The following is a 24,880-nucleotide window of genomic DNA, read 5'->3' as shown; positions in this document are numbered from 1 at the left end:
ATTCCCAACTTCCTCTAGCTGGGGTTCCAAAAGAGAATCCTCACCCGGGGATATCTCAATAGGTATACCTTCCTCCTGTATCAAGTTCTCCAGCACATTAAACCTGTTGAAGGTATCATCATTTTGTCTATTCGTCCACATTCTCTTTTGCCCCTTACCTTTATTATGTGGCTTTACTAGGATAAAACCCTCCTTATCTGTAGAGGGACCAGTTGGCATAGGGGCTTTACCCTTGTCATCCTTAGGGTTCAAAAAAGTGGTTGTTGATGATTAAGAAAATTTATTTCGAGGGCATTTACGTTGCAAGTGCCCATAGACACGGCAAATCCTGCATCTGAAGGGTAGAGTTTCATAGTCCAACTGCTGATTCCATGAGGAAGGACCTAAGAAAATTTCCATAGAATCAGGCAGTGGATTAACAAGATCAACCTCCACACAGATTCATGCATATGAAATTACCTTTCGATCTTGGGTTTGGGAAGCCAATCCAATTGGTTTCCCAAGCAGAAGAGCAATCGAATGAAGAATATCCTCTCTCCAAAATTCCAGTGGTAGACATGGCAACCAGATCCACATAGGGACCCGAGATGGGATTTCTTTAGCACAGTTGAATCCAGTGTGCCAGGGCTTGATAAATAGCCCAACTTGGTTAAAAAAGTATGGACCTCCTTCGAATACTTTGTTCTTGTCCGACATGCATGAAAAAATAACCATAAAATAGTTGTTAGTTGCCAGAAGAATTTCCATATCCCCTTCCGGATTCCACATACGGTGTGCCCATGATTCCAACACATGGAGAGGGAGTCGGAGACCCAAAAACTTGCATATGAGTGCATGCTTACTCCAATACTCCACATCTTCTGAGATTTTCTCTGGTTGAATAATCAAAACTTGTTGATCATCAAATCTTTCCAAACACCCATTCGTCTTCTTAATTCGGATAGAACCTTTTGAAGAAGTCACATTCTCGCTAGAAGGAATATTATCCATCTGACCTTTAGCCTCCCCTTGCATTTGACAAGAGGTATCAGGCATTTCCAAATCTTCAGACAAAATTTGAGTCTTAGGGGCATCCGATTGCCCCATGCCCGGATTTAAAGACAATAGCACCAAACCAAGGCAGAAATCAGACCCAGCCATTCACTGTTGTGTCTCCCCCATCACCATAGAAGGAAAACGCCTGCAAAACGTGAACACCCAGCTGGCTACACCTCCGCACAATCAACCAACAGTCAAAACGCAGCTTCCTCCCTCGGTATGTCTACTTTCATTCATGCAGTGGAGTATGAATTATTTGTGTTTCAGTTGGATCACATTTTTAAGAAGAATTTCAAATTGATTTTGAAATCGAAGGGCATGTTGATCTATACTTTCATAGTGAGCAAGATTTTAAGGTTGTTCCTAGTTTGATCATACACTATGAAAGTGAATATGTTGACTATGTTTTTCTTAACAAAGTGATTGAAGATGTACATATGGTGGTGAAAATGAAATTTTCAGCTTGCCTTAGGAAGAAATAAATGAAAACCAGATTTATGACAAAGGTAACAAGTTCCAATGAAGTTTTGGTGGCTTGGGGCCACCATTTGCACAATTATAAGTAATAGGTTTCCTCCTTTCAATAAAGTGTTGTTCAATAAGTTTCTTGGTGTGATCTACTCAACCAAGAGATTTTGAATTCTTTCCATGCCTGTAAGGGGCATGCACCCTTAGACAAAGCCACTATTGGGACTCAAAATTGTAGAAGGATTTTGAGTACCGTACTTGAGAATTTTGCAAAAATAACTCCTATAAATGCTTTTCATGCCTATGTGTTGGGTTTTTGTTTTGAGTCCAATAATGTGTTTCATAAGTCTATTATCTTGCATTTAGTATATTCATGCACCTCAGGTCATTAGTTTGAAGTTCTGAATCATTTGGTGAGGTGTTGTTTTGATCACTTGTCAAATTTGCATTTTTTGTTAATGTGTCAAATAATGTTCAAAAGGCTAGTTTGCATTTGAATATCTTTCACCGAGTTATGTTTCATACTCTACAACTTTGGGGATGTTTAATATGCATATCAAAGAACCTATTTTTCAGTTTTCAAGTCATTTTACCATGATTTTATAGGGTCTTTTATTTCCCAAAGTTGGGAAGCCCTGTTTGAACTTTAATAACTTTGACCTACCAAACATGAAAATCGCTTCACCACTAAATTCTAGGGTTTAAAGACATGTTATGCTTTAATTTGAGCTTTTGATGAATCCATTTGACTAGATTTTTAACGTGGTTTCATTTGCATTTTCTAACTTTTTGATGCAGAGTGGATTTGTAGATTGATTGGAAGGCCTATTTTTGAGGTCACATCTTTGAAACCATGATAGATGAGCGTAAATTTATTATACCCCCGTATTCTACACTAAAAATACTCTTAGTATGCAAAATTGCAAGTTTTCACCAATCCATCCACACACTTTACTAGGTCCATTCCATAAGCAAAAACCTCTATTTTATAAATACACCCAATTCTCCAATTCCCAGAGGCCAACTTTGCACGCTTGCTAAACACGTCCATATTATTTCCATGAGCCCAAATTGCAGATTCATACTCTCGATATAAAAATCTAAATCCCCATATTGAAGATTCCCAAGTGATTGTTTGACTTATTTTTGAAGCCATCCATATGAACTTTTCTATTTCTAACAAGTTTAGATGCAAGAGAGTTTGAAGTATGCAACTTTTAAGATAAAGATATTTTGACCAAAATAATTTCATGAGATGAAATTTGGCATGGTGAGAGTACATGGACCAAAAAATAAGAGTGCCAAATGTGAGCCCTCAGTCATGTGTTCTTGTTAGGTTTTAAGTCCAAATTTAGGGGTTCTTAACTTTTCAAAAAAGGTAAGAAATGAGTGTTGATTGATCAATTAGTGATCAATTTTGAGTCCAAGAAATGAAATGAGTTCAATGAATCAGTTTGAAGTGTCAGGTAAATGAGTTTTCTTTTTTTTAGTCGGGTCCACTTGGGCCCTGACTTGCTCCATTGAAGACATGATTTCATTGATGGAAAAAGATATGCCTTAGAATTTGAATCTCAAATATTTCAAATAATAAAATTTGAGTATGCAAAGTATTGCTTATATCTTAATGATCAAACCTTTAGTAGGTTGTTGAAAAGTCTATTATTATAAACAAGGTTGGGTTATAGGGTTTGAAGTAAGTGATGAACTTCAAATGGATTCTAAGAGTTAGGTATGTTGACCCTAATTGAAGTTGTGAGAATTCAATGTGTTGGAAAGAGTGAAGATTCAATACTAATGATGAATAATATTGTGACATACTAGAAGTGTGTTTTCTACATCTATATGTGTTTATTTTGAGAATATGCATTCCAAATTTGCAAGAAGTGGGAGATGATATTTATAGGAATATGGAGTGTGAATATTGTAGATGACACAAAGTAGGTACATATTACTTTTTGGAACTAAATGGGAGTATGGAATTATACACAATGAACTTGATTGGATAATTTTTGCTGAAGTGGTTTCTCGAACGTAATGTGAATGAAGGGGTGACATATTAACAAGGAAAAATTTGATATTTCAACAGATATCCTAAGGCTCATGCTTGTTGGCATTCACTTACATAAAGGACCCGTCTGATCAAACTACAATCTCAATTTTTTTTCTCATAAGATAATTTGTTATGAGCCTTTTAGCAATGTTGATATGGTGGTGATTTTCCCAAATTCATAAAATCTAAGTGGAAAAGTGTAGCATTGATATCACTCTGACCCTTGATTACACGTAGAACACATAGATGATGGTGTCTATAGTTCCTGCAAAGTGCACCAATGGAGACGCCCATTTCAAAGAATTTATGTTTTTATAATTGGACAATTCTAAAACCGACAACAATGTTTCATAGTGTGAAGGCATGATGTCTACAATGAGATACAATATGGGGTGAGCAAGATATCTTGAATTCCATTCTCTTTCAGTATGGATTGAGTGAAGTTTTGGGCATCATTTTGAATATGGAGCGAAGATTCTTGATGGAATGGTGATGTTGCAAGTGAAAACAAGGAGCGCTTTTGTTTTGGCAGGAAGGACTTGGAAGAATGCCGCTTAACAATCTAGGTTGGTTCATTTTCTTCAAGAGGCCCGATCCAAACAAAGACTCAGATCAATATTGAATACAGGAAAATCCTTATTGCGGGATGACATTATCTCTTTCAACCTTGCAAGCATGTGTAGGAAAATAATCAACCCAAAAGAGATTAGATGAGCCTTTTTGTATTTGGAGATTGAAAGCTAATTGGATAGAATCAATGCTATCTCAATTTGAAAATGGAGTGCATTTATAGAATGAATGATGTATAATGAAACAAAAGAGGTTATAATTTGTTGTTTTTGAGCTTGTACAAAATGTGGAATTTACTTCCCAATCTGCTCATACAAAACACCAGAAAATAATGGGCTGGTTCACCTTCTTTCCAACATGAGCAAGGTAGCATGCACTAATTTTCTTGTTGCACACACAACTTTAAGCAAACTTAGATCCATGGGTTGTGGAGAGACTGCATTGACCTTTTATTGATAAGAAGAGAGACCATATCAAAAATGAATATAGATGAATCCTCACACAAGTATGAAATGGAGTCCCTTAGCCTCGAGTGAGCATGTGTAATGAGGCAATGAAAGTTGTCTTTAATTATCTTTTTGACATTAATTGAAAGGAAAAACTGTTGAGAACATGTGTCTCAACCTTGCAATCTTCTTTTGGAAAATTCTTGAATTTGTTTGTGGAAGTTTTCCACTTGTTTATACATTGGAAATTGGTTAATGAGTTGTCAAAAATGAGTTTTGTCCATAATAGAACATAGGTAGGTCATTTTTAGAGCCTTGATGACTCATTTTGTGACTTTTATGGGGTCTAGACTAAGAGACAAAATTGTGGAAGGGATTACTATTTTAACTTGGTTGTTTTTTCCATATTGGAAATGTAAATGTCAAAAATGGGTAACATGTGTCATGGTAGTTTTTCCCATGGTTTTGTAAAACCACAAGTAGTTTCCAAGTTCTAAAATCACTATAAAAGGAGGGCTTGGGGAGGTGTTTGTGTAATTGAGTTCAGTTTGCAAGATTGGTGCTAGAAGGAGTCTCTTCGAGTTTGATTTGTGGTGATGTGTTTCTGTAAGAACTTGCATTGAAAGTGTATTATAATCATCTTGATTTGATAATACATTGTGCGGGTTTTGGAGGGTGGGTTTTTCTCCTAGAAGGGTTTCCTCATGGTAATCATTGTGTTATGTATTCTTTATTATTTTGATTATATTATTATGCATTTCTTGAGATCTTTGCAATAGTTAGTTGAATTTTCATAATCATCCTCTCAAAGATTAGCATAGGAAGCAATTTCACGCACCTTTGCTTCCTTACAAGTGGTATCAGAGCCTGGCTAGTTTTGGTTCTATTTGTTGGGTATAGGGTTTTTTGAGCTAATCAAGGTTTGAGTGGGAGCTTGTGCAGAGTATTTCATTTTTGTGTTGCAGGATTGAAAATATGGCAAGCATGTCAGGGAGAATTGACGTTGAAAAGTTTTCTGGCACAAATTTTGAGATGTGGAAGCTGAAGATGGAAGATCTATTGACTGATCGGGATCTATGGGATGCGATTGATGAGAAAAAGTTGAGGCCCACAGATTCGACTTTAGCTGCATAATATGATGTGACAAATAGAAAAGCTAAAGGTCTCATTAGTTTGTGTCTTGTAGACTCGATTCTAATTAATGTCCATGAAGAACCTACTGTGAAGAAGCTTTGGAAAAAGCTAAGTGATATCTATTAAGCAAAATCACTTGTGAATAAGATTTTCTTGAGGAAGAGTTTGTATTCCTTGAGAATGGAAGAAGGTGGACAAATTTCTAAGCATTTGGAAAGGTTTAATATGTTGGTGACTCAATTGACCTTAGTAGGGGTGCCAATGGATGAAGAAGAAAGGTGTCAAATCTTGCTATGTTCATTGCCAGACTCATGAGATAGTCTTGTGATGGCTATAGGGAGCACTTTAGTTGTCTTGAAGATGGAGGACGTTGTTGGTTCTCTACTTTTTGAGGAGATGAGAAGGAAGGTCTCTCTGAATGCCAAAGAGGCTTTGAGTGTTCACAGAAGACCAAAAGAAAGAGGCAAGAATGAAAAATAGCATGACTATTCTAAGTCCAAAAATAAAGGGGGATCGAAATCTCCTAGTAAGTCCAAGACAATCTACTAGAATTGTGGCAAACCTGGACACTTCTGAAAGGATTGCAAGAGGAGAAGAAAAAGAAAAAGAAGAAGAAGAAGCAAGATTCTGATTCTGAGTCCTAGAAGGAAGATGGAGATGCTTTCATCATAGCCTTGGCCACTCATGCAGGTAAAAATGCATGGTTAATAGACTCAGGTGCATCTTTCCACATGATTCCTAATAGAAATTGGTTTAGTAAGTATGAAAATTTTGATGGTGGTAAGGTGTATTTGGGTGATAATTCAGTACTTGATATTGTTGGTTGTGGAAGTATTCATGTGAAATTTTTTGATGGTAGAATTAGAAGATTTGATGGTGTCTTGCATATCCCTAGACTAGTAAAGAATTTGTTATCTATTAGTAAGTTAATAGATGTGGGTGTGCATGTACAATTTTTTGAAGAAGGTGTAAAAATGGTGAGAAGTGCTATGGTAATAGTAAGAGGAAGTAGATTGGGTACATTGTACCAGCTTGATGCACACATAGTCGAGTGCAATAGTACTTCTGATAAGATTGTGAAAAAGACTACTCAGTTGGAGAAGGAGAGGATTTCTCTTTCAATAGATGGTCATGGTTTTTGGGTACCCAAGGGTGCTCTGTCTATCGAATCAAAGTTGCCTATAGAGAAGACCATGTTATGGCACCAGAGACTCGACCACATAAGTGAGAAGGGTCTATGGACCTTGAAAAATAAGAACCTTGTTGATGGGTTAAATGACTACAATCTTGAATTTGATTTTTGTGAGCATTGTATCTATGGTAAATAAATCTGCATTCAGTTTTACTTGAGTTCTCATAAGTCTTTATGTATTTTGGATCTAATCCATTTAGATGTATTTGGTCTAGTTGATGGTGCTTCTATTGGTAGATCAATTTATTATGTTTATTTCATTGATGATTTCAGTAGAAGAACATAGGTTTATTTCCTTAGGAGTAAAGCCGAGTTTTCAGTCTTTCAAAGAATTTAAAGCAATAGTTGAATTGCATACTAGAAAGAAAATAAAATGTTTGAGAACTGATAATGGTGGTGAATTTTGCTACAATGATTTTGACACATTTTGTAAAGATTGTGGTATTAAAAAGAGAAGACAACTTCGTATTCTCCACAACAGAATGGAGTTGTAGAAAGAATGAACAGGACCCTGATGGAGAAGGCTAGGAGTATGCTGAGTGGTGCTAGACTAGAACAAAAGTTCTAGGCTAAAACTGTAGCCACTGACTGCTACCTGATAAACAAGTCTCTTACATTAGTATTGTTGATAAGATGCTAATGGAAGTGTGGTTAGGCCACAAGCCTTCACTTAGACATCTAAGAGTGCTTGGTTGTGAGGCATATGTTCATGTGCCAAAGGAGAAGTGGATAAAATTGACAAAAAAGCCATCAAATGTATCTTCATCAGATATAGTTATGGTGTGAAAGGATACAAGCTTTGGGATCTTGTTGCACAAAAGGTATTTTATTCTAGAAGTGTTATTTTTAGAGAAACTAAGCCTTCTTTTGTTATAGTGTAGTCAAAACAAATTGAAGAAAAGAAAGATATGATTCAACTTCCTGCTACACCTGAGAAAGTTGAATTGAGGCCCTTAGAAAGAAAAGATGTTGAAGAGAGCTCTATGAGTTCTGAATCATCAAAGGAAGAGGGAGAACCTAATCATGAACTTGAACCTCCTGAACCTAAACTAGATCTTGTTTGAAGATCTACTAGACAAAAGAAACCACCTGAAAGGTATGGGTATTCTCCTGATGACTGGAGATGCATATTTGCATTGAATGCTGATATTGATGAACTGAGATCTATACAAGAGGCTCTTGATATGAATGATTTAGAGTCATGGAAAATAGCCATGGATGAAGAAATGACAGCTCTTAAGAGGAATCAAACATGGGACCTTGTACCATTGCCTGAAGGACGAAAGCCTGTTGGTTGTAAATGGGTGTTCAAAAGGAAGATGGGTTTAGATGGAAGCATTGAGAAGTATGAAGCACGTTAGGTTGCAAAAGGTTACTCTCAGGTTGAGGGAGTAGATTATGATGAGATTTTTTCTCTAGTAGCCAAAATGAGATCCATTAGATTTTTGCTTTCTATTGTAGTAGCTTATGATCTAGAGATTGAGAAAATGGATGTGAAAACTACTTTCCTTCATGGAGATTTGGAAGAAGAAATTTGCATGACACAGCCAGAGCATCATGCTAAAAGGTAAAAGTCATTTGGTCTGTAAATTGAAGAAATCCTTGTATGGTTTAAAACAAAGTCCTAGGATGTGGTACTAGAAGTTTGATACATATGTGTTGAGTTTGGGATTTGTGAGATCTAAATTTGATCACTGTATATATTTTAAATTTGATGGTGATGGTCTCCTGGTTATTGCCTTGTATGTTGATGACATGTTGTTTATTGACAAAGGAAAAGGTTTGATTGCAGAGTTAAAATCTCAACTGTCGATAAAGTTTGAAATGAAAGATCTTGGTGCAGCTAGGCACATTTTGGGAATGGAGATTATAAGAGATAGATAGAATAGAAAGCTATGGCTAGGCCATAGTAAGTATGTTGGTACTATTTTGAAAAGGTTTAATATGCAAGATTCAAGACCATTGAGTGTTCTTGTTACTATGGGAACAAAGCTTTCTAGCTTATAGTGTCCCACATCCCCATTAGAGATGGAAGAAATGAGTCGAGTACCATATCAGAGTGCTATTGGAAGTTTGGTGTATGCTATTGTCTGTACAAGACCAGACATTGCCCAAGTAGTGGGAGTACTTTCCCATTATATGTCTAATCCATGAAGAGCACATTGGGATGCAGTAAAAAGAGTTTTCAGATACTTGCGGGGTACCTCAGAGTACTCAATATATTTTCATGAAACAAGAATTGAGCATTCCTTGGATATTCGAGGCCATGTGGATTCAAACTAGGCCGACGATGTTGATAGAAGAAGATCCACCAGTGCATATGTGTTTACATTATTTGGTGGTTCAATCAGTTGGATGAGTAAGCGATAGGCTATGGTTTCTTTGTCCACTACTGAGGTAGAGTATATGGTAGCTACTCATGCCTACAAAGAAGCCATCTAGCTAAAGAGATTGTGTTTAGATATAGAGTTCAAATAGGGTGCGGTTACAATTTATAGTGACAGCCAGAGTGCAATCTACCTAGCGAAGAACCTGACTTTTCATGCAAGGACCAAGCACATTGATGTACAATATCATTTTGTGAGAGATATGGTCAAGGATGGCAAGGTGAAGCTAGAAAAGGTAGAGACTTTGGTGAATTTTGTTGATGCATTAACTAAGCCCGTGAGTATAGAGAAATTCAAATGGTGTTTAGAGTCTATGGGCCTCTCGTCACTTAGCAATTAAGTCCATGATATTTAGGATGCCCTAACTCTTGCAAGGTGTTTGACAAGTGGGAGAATGTTGAGAACATGTGTCTCAACCTTGCAATCTTCTTTTGGAAAATTCCAAAAAAAATTTGTGGAAGTTTTCCACTTGTTTATACATTGGAAATTGGTTAATGAGTTGTCAAAAATGAGTTTTGTCCATAGTAGAATATAGGTAGGTTATTTTTAGAGCCTTGATGACTCATTTTGTGACTTTTATGGGGGTCTAGACTAAGAGACAAAATTGTAGATAGGATTACTATTTTAACCTACTTGTTTTTTCCATATTGGAAATGTAAATGTCAAAAATGGGTAACATGTGTCATGGTAGTTTTGCCTATGGTTTTGTAAAACCACAAGTAGTTTCCAAGTTGTAAAATTACTATAAAAGGAGGGCTTGGGGAGGTGTTTGTGTAATTGAGTTTAGTTTGCAAGACTGGTGGTAGAAGGAGTCTCTCTGGGTTCAAGTTGTGGTGATGTGCTCCTGTAAGAACTTGCATTGCAAGTGTATTGTAATCATCCTGATTTGATAATACATTGTGCAAGTTTTGGAGGGTGGGGTTTGTCTCTCGAAAGGGTTTCCCCATGGTAATCACTATGTTATGTGTTCTTTGTTATTTTGATTATATTATTATGCATTTCTTGAGATCTCTGTAATAGTTAGTTGAATTTGCATAATCGTCCTCTTAAAGATTAGCATAGGAAGCAATTCAGCGCACCTTTGCTTCCTTACAAAAATATGTCATACTTTCCAAAAAATTTTGAACATTAAATTCATTTCTTCTATACACACTTTATGTGTACACGCAGGCATGCAGACAAAAATAGGGGCAATGAGCGGATTGTGGGAAGATGTATAGACCAAAGATGATTATGATGACTCCAATCACCTATTTGAGTAAAATCAAATGAGTAATTTTCTTTGATGTAGGTGGACTATCATTTCAAGGTACTTTGCAAGCCTTCCATATTTCTATCTATGCTGACAAAGGGTAGAAGTGTGTGATTACTTTGGGCAGTTTATAAATATGAAGCTTAGCAAGATATGTGCCACCATCACAAATGAATGAAAGTAAGGCATGTGTATGGCACCAGGGGCCAATGTTGAAGCTGCACTTGCACAAGAGTGCCCATTTATGGGTATGCGGGTTTGATAAAGAGTGAACCTATGCCCTTCTATCCCACATTGCTTGGGGATCAAACATTGAGTTTTTATTTATACCAAAGCACTAGATAGATAGATAAAAATTTAACATCTGCGAGGCTAAAAATAGCCTATGGGATAGCAAGACAACTTAAGCAAACTTAAGTAGCTCCATTCGTTTAAAGTGTAGGATGATGATGATCCCACCCAATTGCTCAATGTACTTTTCATTGAATAGGTTATGACAAGAACTATCGCATATAGTATCCACAAATTTATCTTTGTTGTCCTTGTAGGCCTCACATTCTAAAATAAAGTGTTGTTTAGTCTCCACTTTCCTAGAATTACAAAATATGTGATTGTCTTAAGAGTTCAATTTTTTTGACAAAGGAGAGATCATATGTGGGGTCCTAGTTTGGCAGTGATCATTGTCAAATTTTTACCAAACATGCAGATGTGGTAGAGTGATGTGTCAAATAGATAGGTGAATGAACGTATGTCATGTAGAAGGACTATGAGAGTGATGTGGCAAACGCATAGGCGAATGAACAAGTGTCATGTAAAATGCATAGGAGATAGTGGAATGTGCAAGGAAGTGTTGTGATGTCACAAATGATGTGGTAGATCCAAAAAATCATCATGACATAACAATGGGTTGCCACATGGTGAAGCGAGCACAAGGTTGATTTGATTGGATCTTGACACGTGGAAAAGGATTGATACTAGGTGTAAATTTGTGATGGGAAGATGCTGGGAGGTTAGTGATCATGACAAGGATTGATATTGGGTGTAAATTTATGATGGGAAGATGTGGGGAGGTTAGTGATCATGATAGCACAACGTTGTGCCATGTGGCACATACGAGCCTAGGTTGGATTGACCGAGCAATACGTGCCACATGGCAGTGAGATGGTAGGTGATCAGGTGGATATGGAAGGTGACAGGACAAGGTGATTGAAAATAATAGTTCAAAGGTAAATAAGATAGTTGATTTCACGTGTGAAAATAAATAAGGTGGGGTCCATGATAAAAGTATTGGCCAATTAGATTAAAGAGGATTATTAAATTTGAAAGGGTTTGAGCACATTTGAACCCATTTTTAAAAAAATGGGAGATGTTTTTCTTTCAAAGTTGAAACTTTATTATAAAGTGAAACATTTTCAATATCTAGAATGAATTGTTCATCATAAGAGTCTTCAACTTCAAACACATGTCAGGGGAGCCAATGGAGCCTGAATATATAAGTATCATATACCAACAGAAAGGTCTTAAAGCATACTTTCCATTTGTGCAGTCAAAACATGTGCATATCTTAAATGAATGAAAGTTATTCCCAGATTTGTTAGCACATGGACATTCTCATTTCTTTTCCTTATTTCTTCCATGAAAATTCATATTCAGTTTATGGGAAAATGGTTAGCGGGCTTACTCCAAACTTAGCAAAGCTACTCCTCATAGTGTTATTTTGCTTTTTCATCCATTTAGTGAGAATTTTAGCAATGATTTTGTCAATAGTTTGACTTTCCCTTCAAATGGGTTTTTTCATCATTTGGAGAGAGTTTTTACAAGATTGTTGTGCCAAATGATGGGATTTGATTTGGTTTTCATTTGGGAAGAGATGAGAGAGGATTTGCAACAACAACAAATGGAAAATAGAGATGACATTTGTCATCCAAAGATTAGATATGACCATATTAATTTTCCTTTATCTTTTTATCTCTTCTCATTGTATAGGGTTGGTTCGAGCCTATTGAGCAAGTCTTGAGCTGAGTTTCCACCATTCTCAACATTTTCTTATGTAGGAACAAGATATTGTACATATCTCACGAGCATATTAACGAAATTTGATGTTGGGTCTTCGTGGGTTTGAGTTTTTTGAATCTTGTTCCATTGTAAATCAAGGATAGCATCAATTTTTTAATGAAAAAGAATTTCATCTTTGTTCTCTCCATTCTATAAACCAATGAGGTTTGATTGAAATAAAACAAAGTTTTATCTCTTTCAGTGTCTTTCTATGAGGTACATGATTTATCTCTCAGGCATCAATCCAAGGAATTGATTAAAATTGCTTGATGGGTATTATGGTTTCATTGATTCTACAGGAAGATTTGATAATAAGACTTGGTTGAAATCACAATTATGAAGGGTTGTAAGAAATCACTTCATAGATCTTAAGCTATTTCAAAAGTTTTGTTACTATGTTAAATGACCAATAGATTAGACACTGATCTCAGTTAGGTGATATGCATCCTTTATTGTTTCATATGTGGATCATGCTACAATTTATAATCAGAGTGACCATTTCCCTTTCCTTTTTGTAGAGCTAAAAGGAAGACCCCCACTTAGCTTCTAAATTCATAGGTTTTGTAACTAGCTATTGCATACCTATTGTATTGCATAAGTATAGAAGAATCAGGGCATTATCTGCTTATTTTATATTTAGGTCTATGTTCTTGTACTGATGACATTGATGAATCTAAGATCTACCTATCTAGGTCTTGTAGAGCTTGATGTGTAAGCGTATAGCCATCTTAGTTGGCCCATCTTCTATTCAAATGCATCCATCATAGGAATTAGCTACCCTTAGATGTATTTTGTTTGAGCTTCCTAGTTATTTAAAAATTGTTAAACCAAGAGCCAATAGATTTTTCTCTCTATATTTCTCCTTGTAATTTAGTCTAAAAATTAGTGTTAATTTTATAAAAAAATTCCTACTTAACATTTTTATTGTTAGTCCTTTGGTTATCCTCTCCATTAGAATCATAGTCAAGCATTCTTTCTTGTATTTTGAACTTTTTGTCAAGTTTCATATTAGCACTTCCAATAGTAGTCTTCAATCTTTAATTAAAACATATGTATACTCTACTTTTCAATGAATATCCAAGAAACCATCCTTCATCACTTTAGAATTAAACTTTCCAATATCATAATCTCTTTTAATGTAGCATTTACTTCCAAAGATTCTAAAGTATTTCATAGTAGGTGCATGTCCAAACCAAAGTTTATAAGGTGTCTTACAAGTCCCTTGTCTAATCTCTACTTTTTTCATAGTGTATACCACCATTTTCACTACTCTCCAAAAGACATGTGATACATTATTCTCAAACATCATCATTCTATCTTTTTCTATCACCGATCTATTTCTTGTTTCTTCTACTCCATTCTATTGTGGAGTCTTAGGGGATGAAAGCTTTATCTTTATACCATTGTACTCACAAAAATTGTTAAACTCATTTGAAATACATTCTCCTCCTCTGTTAGATCATGCATTTAATTTTCAGACTAGTTTCATTCTCAACTCCATTCTTAAATATCTTGAATTTCTCAAAAGATTCAAATTTATCTCTAAGAAATGTAACTCACATCATTCTAGTGAAATTGTCAATAAGAAACACAAAATACCTATCACCAAAAAATGCTCTTGTTCTTGTAGGACCACTCAAATATGTGTGTACAATCTCTAACTATGTTGAAGTAGTAAATATCTTACTTGGAAATGACCTTTTCTTTTGCTTTTCCATTATACGTTCTTTGCACATGATGTTAGTAGGTTTCAAAATCTTAGGAAAAGCACTAACTGCAAATGTAATAGAAACCTTTATAATGTTATCAACATTGATATGAACAAATCTCTTATGCCATAACCGAGTGCCATCCACTTTAGCAACTAAACATGTCATTTTAGTCTCCTATGTTGACCATTGCCCTTCTCTTATCCACCAATGTTTGTAAAATTCCCTCTTATCCATTGATTATTGCTCCTTACCACTTCCTTCGATGCTTTTCTTATGTTTTACCCATCCATGTCAATCCTCCCGTAATGCTTGGAAGTATTTTGACTTGCTTTTCTTACTCGATGTTTCTTATTTTATATTTTTTATTGCATGTGTAATATACTCGTGCATACTTTATTAAACTTTGACATATAATAAAGATCTTATAATTGTAGATGGGAAGTATCTACTATTTGTATTTTATTTGCTCTATCATCTTCTTACCATTCTGCCTATACCATACATAGTGGGCCAACTGACGGTACTAGTATCTTGTGTGGACCCCAACCAAAAGGTGACACTCGTCAAAGGTTTGAATAATTGGGTTATTGCTAAATGGGTATTGTTAATATTTACTAGCACTTGCACTTGTAAGAGGTTTAAGGGATAAGACAATAAAGTATTTTATGAATATTATCATTATTTGAACTTGCATAGATCACTAAAGGGTTCAACATATTGTTCTTATGATTTATGAGATTTTTGTTCATGAAACAATAATGGCCAGGGTGGTCTAAAAGTGCTTCACAACAAAGTTATTTTTCAACTCCTCAAGTTATCTCTACCTATGAGATTTTCACAACACTTATATTTTTAGCTTTCCAAGTTATCATTTTCACAAACCATGTATTGTTGATTTGATTAACTTTTGCATTTTAGGTGAGTTTTTGACATATTTTTGAAGTGGTGTAAAACCCATTATAATTTTCTTGATTAAGTTATGGATGCGATTGTGTAAAATGAATTTATTAGTGATATTTTCCATTTTAATAATATTGATTAATTGATGGATAGAAAAACTTTCAAAGTTTTGGGTTACTTTTTTTTAACTTTTTCATCCTATGATGAATTACTAGGTGTGATTCCAAATCATTAATTACAATAAAACAACAAAAGATAAACAAGTAAATGGTGTGCTAATGGCTTGCATAATGTTTGTCCTTATGGCCTCAAAGGCCTTCAATTAAGCTTGTTGGCATGGTGAGACAAGCTCATGATGGGGCAACACCAAAAACCCTACAAGGGATCCTACCTTACCCTCCACTGAGTAGAAAGTTAGGGCCACCATTGAGTTTGGTAAACCTTGTAACTATATTGTTGAATATTTTTCCAATAGAAAATGTTTTAAATGGAACATATTTATTTATTTGATCATTATGAATGAAACTATATTGTTTTCAATTCCTTTTATCTTTTTAGCTTTGTAAATTTTTAAGTTAAAATTATTTTTTCAATTCTCAAAAAATAAATTATTGTCTAATATTTATTCTTTCTTATAAACTATTAAAAGTGAACTTTTAGGTTGGTTAATTGCATTTATTATGAACTTTTATAATAAATGTGTTTTGTATTTGTCCAAACATAAACTTAAACAATGAAACATTTCAAATGCTTTTCTAAATAAGTCATGTTAAATCATTGATATATTAAATTAACTTAAATTTGTATTTAAAACTTTATTGGAAGTTGTTATTAATTTTAATTAAATTAATTTCAATAAACTAGTTATTTAATCTTTTATAAGTTATATATATATATATATATATCATTTTTAAAATTTAAAATTTATTTTTAAATGATTGAGAATATTTCTATTAATAATCATGGAAAAAATAAAAGATAAGTTACATAAGGTTTAATTTTTTGTTTAAAAGCTTTCAATTGTGTGTGTGTATAAAATTTAAAATATTTTATTTTTTATAAATTTTTTTTTGATTCAATTAAATTTTAAATAAACATATTTATTCTAGATGATTGATGAAGTTGATTGAAATTAATTTTTTTTTGGTATGATAACTTTATAAATTGTAAAACATATCAATTCAAATCTAATAATATTAAGTAGGTTGGAAATAAGATATTTTTGTTTAGAATAAATTTTAAATAATGAATATATTAAGTTATGTAAATATTATTTATATTTTTATTAGAATAATAGTAATTCTTTAGTTTAAATTAAATTATTGAAAATATTTGATTATTTTTATAATTAAAAGTTAAGATTTTTTTAATTTTTTAAATTAATTTAGCAATCATCATAAACCATCTTGAAATGTTCTACCTAAATTTTCAACAAAGTTCCAAAAATATTTCACTTAAGCTCAAGAATATTTTGTCAATCTTAATCTTTGACATAAACAATTGGCCAAATCCAAAGTCAAATGAATATAAAGATCAAAGGAGCATGTAAAGGCAAAGAGAGAAGGATTAATTATTTGGAGGATGTGAATGAAAATAGAATAACTCAAATGAAACTAAGAGAAAAATATTTGCCACGCCACATAGTAGGATAGACATGTTTTATATTGGTTGATGTTTTTTTTTTCTTCTAGTGGAGGTGGAACAACAAGGATAGAACTGACAATTTTGTCAAACAAAAAAGTATTAATTGAACAAGTTAAAAGAACTGACAATTTTGCTAGGAAAAAATCATGTGAGATAAAAAAAAATACCCCCAGTTTGGAAAAATACCACCAGTTTGGATGTGAAACATGGTTTGAGCATGAGACACTAAATTGCATTCATGGTAGGAGGTTCCCTCCAAAGGAGAAGCCTATTGGCTTAATTATTAATATATCATTTATTAAAATATATAATAATAATAATAATAATTATTATTATTACCTTATAAATTAGTAAATTATCTACATAGTAAATAATTACCTCATATATGGAATTTAATAATACTTGATATTATTTAATTATATCTTTAATTATTTTAATATATGGTATTATATATTTACTTAATCCTTTTTATCGTTTTTAATTGTTGGGTCTAGGAGGGTTCATGGCACTTTATGTTCTTGGTTTTGTTCCCCTTCTCTTTCTTCCCACTCTTCCCACTCTTCCTCACTTATGAATTTTTCTCCTTAGCCTTCATCTTTTTCGTCATCTATTTCAATCTTTGTTCCCATTTATGATCAATCCTCTTCTCCAATTCTTCAATCACCCTTTCAAGGTGTTTAACCCCTTTAGGAGGCATATTATCCTATCAATCTATCAAGCTGAAAACAAAACACTTTGGTATGGCTTTGATACCAATTTGATGAAAGGGAGGATGAACTAGGACAAGGAAAAGTCGAAATTAGTCTAGGCGAGTTGCCCAAGGCAATAACCAATCTTCAATATGGGCCAAACTGTAAGGTAAATAGATATTGGACTATCTCTCCAATCTACCTAACACCTTAAACCCCCCTTGTTCCTACTTCCACATTCACAACTCCACCTAACTCCAACTTGACTCTATATCTTCCTTTCAACCTTCACAAGCACCCTGCAGGATATTTCAACACCCATGACTCCAAGGGATCCAAGTATCATTATAGAGGTATAAGAAAACTCTTCTAGAATAATTCAAACCATTTCCAAAATTTTAAGCATTCATTCAAATACCCATAACATCAAACTGTTAGCATGGCCCAAACTAGACCTAATAAAATTAGGCCTCAAATTCTAGTTTTTGTAAAATAACTCTAAATTTCTCCAAAAAAACCCCAAATCTAATTTAGAATTCAAACACCCATTTAAAAGGTCTCGCAAATTCCAATGTTTTTTGGCTCTCAAGTTGCTTCTAAGGTACAAAGCCCCAAATTACCCAAGGGATGAAGGTTTCAAGCCTAATCAGCTAGGTCTTCTACAAATTCATTGTTTTATTAATGACCTGATTGAACCAACTTCAAAAACACTTAGAGGAAACTTTAAAAAAACCTTCCAACAACTTCCATACCATTCTACACTTCATTATCCCTTTGTTGTTATATGTTGTTGTGTATACTAGGTTAGTCACATATGTATGCCTAACCTCAAAAAGAAATTGAAACCATAAACCACATGTGGCTACCTCCCTCATGGCACAGATTTATATTTTTCCAATTGTGGGATTGAGAGAAATAGCCCATTCTAGTTGAAACCCTAGGTACAGTCTAGAATAAGACCAATGAATTTTGATTTCAATTTTTCAATCCCACTAACACACTTAATCAACCAACAAAAAGATAAGAGAAAAGGTAATAACGTATAGCACGTCCTCAATGCATTCACAGATACAAAATTCAATGAAAATTGAAAAATTGCAACCAAATAAAATTTAATGGAAGCTAAACAACTGCAACCAAATTAGCATTTAATGAAAATGTCTCACCAAATCTAGACAATACTTCATCTATAGTTCCAAATGCCTTACATTCAACTTAAATCAACATAGTATATGACTTTCCAACACCCCCAAATAAGTCGACATGACCAACATCCAAAAGGACCCTTCCAACTTTGCAAAAGTTGCATTTTGCAACTTGTGCAAGATTTTCTTGCAAAGTTGCAACTTTTAGCCATAATTAAAAATAAAATAAAGATAAAAAACCACCCATGAATTCCACAAACATAACAATTTGGACACAAACCGTTGAGGAGTCACCTTGGATGTCAACCTTTATTCCATGAAAAAAACCACATATGCAGCGTCATTATTTGTACCAGCTGAGATTTTAGTTGAGCCATCCCATAATAGATCATAATGCTCATTTCGACAATGAATCTTGGTGCTGTATGAAAAACGGAAAAGATTTTGACTGGATTTTGAAGTTTAAAATGTTTGTCTGTGTGAAAGCTCGCGCAGTTTCGCAGTTTCTAAAGTGTTGACAACTCTTCTGGCACCATTAAATTTTTTTTTTCATTTGCTGGGTAAGACCGATCAATGTTCCCCCTATCAGCTAATTTCATTGGACCTTTCTATTCATTAAATAATATTGATGATATCTTTTCAATAAAATAAGTCAAAATCAATAACGGCTTGCACAGCTTCTCCATTTCAAAGAAGAAGAGGTATATTTGATAAGATTTACTGTCAGGCTTCATTAGCACGTACATGAACAACTATTTGTTTCCATTAGATTAATGTGTAATAGGCAAACAAGGTGCGTTGCGACAATCGAACTCGCGACCTCTCGCACCCAAAGCGAGAATCATATCACCAGACCGAAGCCTATTACAGTGCTCCTTGTATGGGAGCCTATTTTACCTGTGGATGGATGGGCGGAATGACAAAACGCATAGCCCGTCTAGCTCAGTTGGTAGAGCGCAAGGCTCTTAACCTTGTGGTCGTGGGTTCGAGCCCCACGGTAGGCGTTGGGTGAAGTCTTCGTCTGATCTAGATCGAACTTCCCTTTTCTTTTCTTTCTAAATAAGAATCAATCGATGTTCATCTCTAACAGATAGAATCATAGGGTTCTGTAGAACTGAATTGAGCTGATAGCCCAAGCACATAAAAATTACCCCTGCTAATGTAAATAATATTAATCATAGATTAGGAATAATTTTTTTTCAGGTTTTACTAATTTTTTTTGTTTTTGTTTGCGGACAGCAGTTTCCACCGATAGGATCACATCTTTATAGTCTATACTCCTCCTAAAGGGTCAGATCTTTATAGTCTATGCTTTCTAGCGTTTCTAATCCCCCAAGGACTGATCACAACAATTTGCAGAGCAAACTACATAGCAGATAATCTCATATTGAGCAGAAGAAATGGAAAAAGAATTATAAGAAAGCGGCGGCCTCTACAAAGATCTTGGGCAAATGTTTACAACTTTGTACTTTTAGTTGTCTCTTTCTACAACTCTGTATATTTGTTTGCCTATTTGTTTACTGGAATTGAACCGAAATTGGTAGGAACAAATTTTTAAGAAAGTTAAGCTGTATTGAAATATGAGTTTCAAATTTCTATTCTAGTTCAAATAGAATTGTCAATTGTAATTGGAATCGAAATTAAATCAAATTTTTATTTTCATTTTTCCGTTCGACAAAACTCAATTTTGAATGAACGAATCTAGAATGTGACAAATTTCGGATACAAAACAAATACAACATTTAGTATTTCCAGCAGCCAAACAGGTCCTAAGGTACTATAATGAAAACTTTCCAAGAGACTAGTTTGTTCATAAAAAATCCATTTCTCTTCATCTTCTATGCTTTTGGTATGGTTTAGCTAGCAAGACATTTCATAATAGAAGAAACCTATAAGATATGTCAAGAATCATCAAACCAATGTCCAAGAGTTGTGTTTGTTGCTGATGAGAGATCTATTTGTGAATCAGAATTCATCACACATTGATAGAGATTCCATAGGTCGTGATGTGGGTCTTTAGATTTATAACGATGAAATAGTTATAACAAGAATCACTACCTTGCTATTTTGGTTTTTTTTTTCATCTTCATTTTTCCTTCCACTATCATTGCTTACTAAAAACACTTATGAACTGTATTAGGTGCCAATAAACTTAACTCATCGTGAATATTGAATTTCCACCCATTGAGGTACCTTGATAACTTCTCCTTTTCATTTCATTTACATGACTTCTATGGAACTCTTCTGTATAACTAAGTTAACATCCATATCCCCTTTTTTTAGAATTCCTGTCTTCTTATGTAGTTGCGGCTTAATCATTTGGACAAATGTCAAAGCTTCTTTGATATTTGAAGCCATTATGTTCCATGAAGAAATTAAATCCCCCTCTCTCTTGCTCTTTTGTCTTGGAGATAATTCCACCAGTAAGAGCATACCTATTCATCTTTGACCTTGCTATCTTAACCCTCTGATTTTTTGCTACCTCCTTACCTCCAAATAAATTCTTCAATGCTTCAATCCTATCCATTACTTCACTAAGGTTCATCATCCCACAAAACACAAGGATATCATTTTTACTGTCAATGATTGTCTTTCCAACTGACTTAAGGGCATCAATGAAACAATTTTGATCAACAAGCATCTTTGGTTTCTGCTTAGGGTATTTATACTCTTCCCCTTCTTCCTCATCATCAGACTGTGCTTCAACCTTCTTTCCCTACTTAGTCAATTTCTTAATCTCCTCAACTAACCTTTACTTTCAATTTCCCATCTCTTGGAACCTTCTAGCCACCTCAACACTCATCCCTTTGGGAGGCATATTGTTAGAAAACTCTTCTTCACCACCTGATATACACTTCACTTTCCCAAATCCCCTTGCTCTGATACTAATCTAATGTAGAGCTAATTGGAAGCTAAAGGGCTTACTCCCACCTATCACTAGGATTGAACAATTTCATCAGTTTTTATAAGAATTTGCCTAAGGGAAAAATTCACCCAGGAACTAAGAACTCAAACACAAGCACACAGTAGACCAGAAGAAAGAGAGAGTATGATCAAAATGATGATATATTCAATATGCCATAATAAGGAGTACACTAGGAGTGCTTGAATAAAAAGGCCTCTTAGGAAGCACCTAGAATGTCTTTAGAAGCAACCAGGAGATGAGACAACTAAGCCCTTATCCAACATTCTAGATGAATGGATAAGAATGACAAAGTGTCATATGTGTGTAGAAGATTCCTGTGTTGTAGACAACATGTGCTTAAAAGAGGTGCAGACCCCTGTGATGTCATCATGACAACTCACAAGAGTGCACAAACTCCTAAGTGTCTCACAAATAAAAACTAATATAATGCATTAACCTAAGTAAACTCAAGTAAGTGTAAATAGTGATTACGTATTTACACCAACACCCCCCCTTAAGTGCAACTTAGGGGAATGCCCTTAAGCTTACGAAAACTAGGATGAGGATACATAATGGGTCCTGACTACTAGGCCATGTTAGGTACCCATTGACATAATGAAAATGCAATCTCTCATAAAGCGGAGAAAGAGGGAAAACCTCATGGGAAAAACCCTCCCCCAAAAAGAGAGATAAATAGGGATGCATCGATGGATGGAGTAATCAAGACCCCCCCATTACGGCATACATCCAGTATATACAATATACAATAGAGAATGAGAGAAGGAAGAGAGATAGAATAGGCTCCCCCCCCAAAAGAAGAATGCCGACAAGTGAAAGTCGCTCCGATGAAGAAGTTGGTCCAAGAATGTAGAATGGTGTTCCTCCCCTTAGGAAGAAACAATGCCAAAGGTACAGTCCTGAAGATGTATGCTGGCCCTGAAACCTGCTCAAGTATCCCTATACTGATGTTGATGTTCGCCCCTTCCAACTATGCTGAAAAGAACGAATGCAGATTTGGCAAGGATGTTTGTTGAACTTGTTCCACTGAACCATCTGTCTCCTCAACTGACAAACAGACCTCCACTAATTGTTGTTCATATGGATCCACAATCACGCCAACCTGTGAAGATTGATCGTGTAGAGAATGGACATGAGGGTCAGAGTGAGCCCTCGCAACAACTGTAGAAGGATCACCTTCACCAATGAGAAGATGTAAATCCTCAAGACTATCTCCCAAGTCAATTGAAGCTAGAGCTGGAAGACAAGATGTACCATGTAGTGATGGACCTTTCATTGTGGCAATATAAGCATATGGACTAGACTGATGTGACCTCTCACTACAACTATTGATAGAACCCCACGTGTCTGAACTTGTTGAGGAACCATCGCTGGTGTCACTATCATTTTCCACTATGTATGAAGTGCCGAGAGGAGGAGAGGATAAGCTGGGTGAACTTTCCTCAAAGTGAACATCCTTCTCCACAAAAATTTCACGAGTCTTTGGATCCATTAGTCTATAAGCCTTCACATTGTCTTCATAGCCAATAAAGGTAAAAGTCCTAGGTGCCGGTGTCTTGCAACTCTTGGAAGATAAGTTTTCCCATGTTGGACAACTGAAGACTCTAAGGTGACTCACAACTGGTTTTCTGCCGCACCATGCCTCAAAAGGAGTCTTCCCATCTAAGGCATTATGAGGAGACCTATTAAGTATGTGAGTGGCACTGCTAATGGCTTCAACTTCAAGTGTAGGATCAAGAGACTTGGCCTTTATCATGCAACCTGCCATGGTCTTGAGAGTCTTAATCCTCATCGCTGCAACATCTGTCTTGTGCGGAATGAATGCTAGCGAGTTCTGAAGATCAATCCCCTCAATTATGCAAAATTTCTTAAGTCTTCTATCTACATATCTGTTCTCATTGTCCACCCTTAGTACCTTGATGGCTTTTCTTGACTTGTGTTCAACATGAGTCTTAAAGTCTTGAAGCTTATGAACCACTTCATTCTTATGATGAAGGAAGTAGACCCAAGTGAATCTCGAAAAGTCATCAACAAATGTGAGTATGTAGCGGCCTTGGCTGATTGAAGTCACTACAAAGGGTCCTACTAAAACCATCTGAACTAGCTGAAGAACAACTGTAGCTCTAGAAGACTTCCCTTTATCATACTTTTCCTTGAGATTCATATCCACTGAACAAGATGAACATTCTCCCTTAGAAAAGTTGATATTAGGTAGACCTTTGACCATATGTTTAGAGAAAAGTTGCCGAAGAGAGTGGAAGTCAAGGTGACCAAACCGCTCATGCCATAAGTTGATGTTTGAAGTAGAGTGAGTCAACAAGGCTTGAGAAGAACTCTTAGGCACAAAGTGGGAGAAGGAATAAAGCCTTGTGTCATCATTGACTTTCCCCACTGCAACCAATGAATCATCTCGAAGACTTCACACCATCACCGAATCTAGAAGGAACTCAACTTTGTGACCATCTCCAAGGTGAGTGATTTGATAAACTAATAGGAGATTGGAGCTAAGATTTGGAACATAGAGAGCATCTTTGAATTCCCCATTTTCCATTTCCACATGTCCTTTCCCTTCAACTTCCATTTTAGTATCATCTCCCACGAAGATGTGTGGTACCTTTCATTGCTTCAATGAAAAAAAGTCTTCTTTTGAAGAACCCATGTGGTAAGAGGCACCTGAGTCAAGCATCCATTATGAAGAACTTGTGTTTGCCATAAGTGCTTGCCCTTTTCCCTTTGAAGTTGGAGTTGAATCCTTGGAAGTACCTGACACTTGAATCTTGTTCTTCCTGAGTAGATTTTCCAACTCATAGATTCTTTTTTTCTTGCAATGATGCTCATCATGATTTGGCTTTTTGCAATATGCACAAAAGAGTTTGTCCTTCTTGTCATTACTTCCCTTCTTGTTTGAAGAAGAATTGCCTTGTTGAGAGGGGATTATTGTGTCTTAGATTATGATTTCTGCCTCCACTACTTGTTTTTGTTGTTGCTTTTCTCCCCTTGACTTGATTTGTGCTCATCACTAGCCACCAAGGCTTTGGTTTTTGATGACTTGAGAAGTCCTAAATCCATCAAGTGAGATTGTTCAACAATCAACATCTCTATAAATGCATCAAATGAAGGCTTTTGGTAAGCAGATCCCATGGTCAACTTGTGAGTATTAAAACTTGAAACAAAGTTAGTGTACTTAGAAGGTAGCCTCTTCAGGATGTGATGAATCAACTTGTCATCCTTCATGGGATTTTCACAATCTTTAAGAAGTTCCCTATACTCATTGA

The 24,880-nt window shown here is 35.2% G+C and overlaps 1 long non-coding RNA gene and 1 other non-coding gene across 2 annotated transcripts in view; both read left to right on the top strand.

Moving 5' to 3' along the window:
• LOC149569441 (uncharacterized) overlaps positions 1–20,350 on the top strand; it is a 38,788-nt gene extending 18,438 nt beyond the window's left edge. Inside the window, exon 2 of the long non-coding RNA XR_016362745.1 lies at positions 19,925–20,350. This is a non-coding gene — a long non-coding RNA (uncharacterized LOC149569441). The remainder of the gene's footprint in view (positions 1–19,924) is intronic.
• On the top strand, positions 19,614–19,686 carry TRNAK-CUU (transfer RNA lysine (anticodon CUU)). The gene has a single exon. It is a non-coding gene; the product is annotated as a tRNA-Lys (tRNA).
• Positions 20,351–24,880: the final 4,530 nt, after the last annotated feature.

Source organism: Cupressus sempervirens, chromosome 3, assembly GCF_028749045.1.
Source record: "Cupressus sempervirens isolate cs-2001-9-10 chromosome 3, ASM2874904v1, whole genome shotgun sequence".
In the NCBI taxonomy this organism is placed as follows: domain Eukaryota; kingdom Viridiplantae; phylum Streptophyta; class Pinopsida; order Cupressales; family Cupressaceae; genus Cupressus; species Cupressus sempervirens.
Note: the sequence above shows the minus strand (reverse complement) of the source record. Positions and strands in the feature narration are given on the sequence as shown.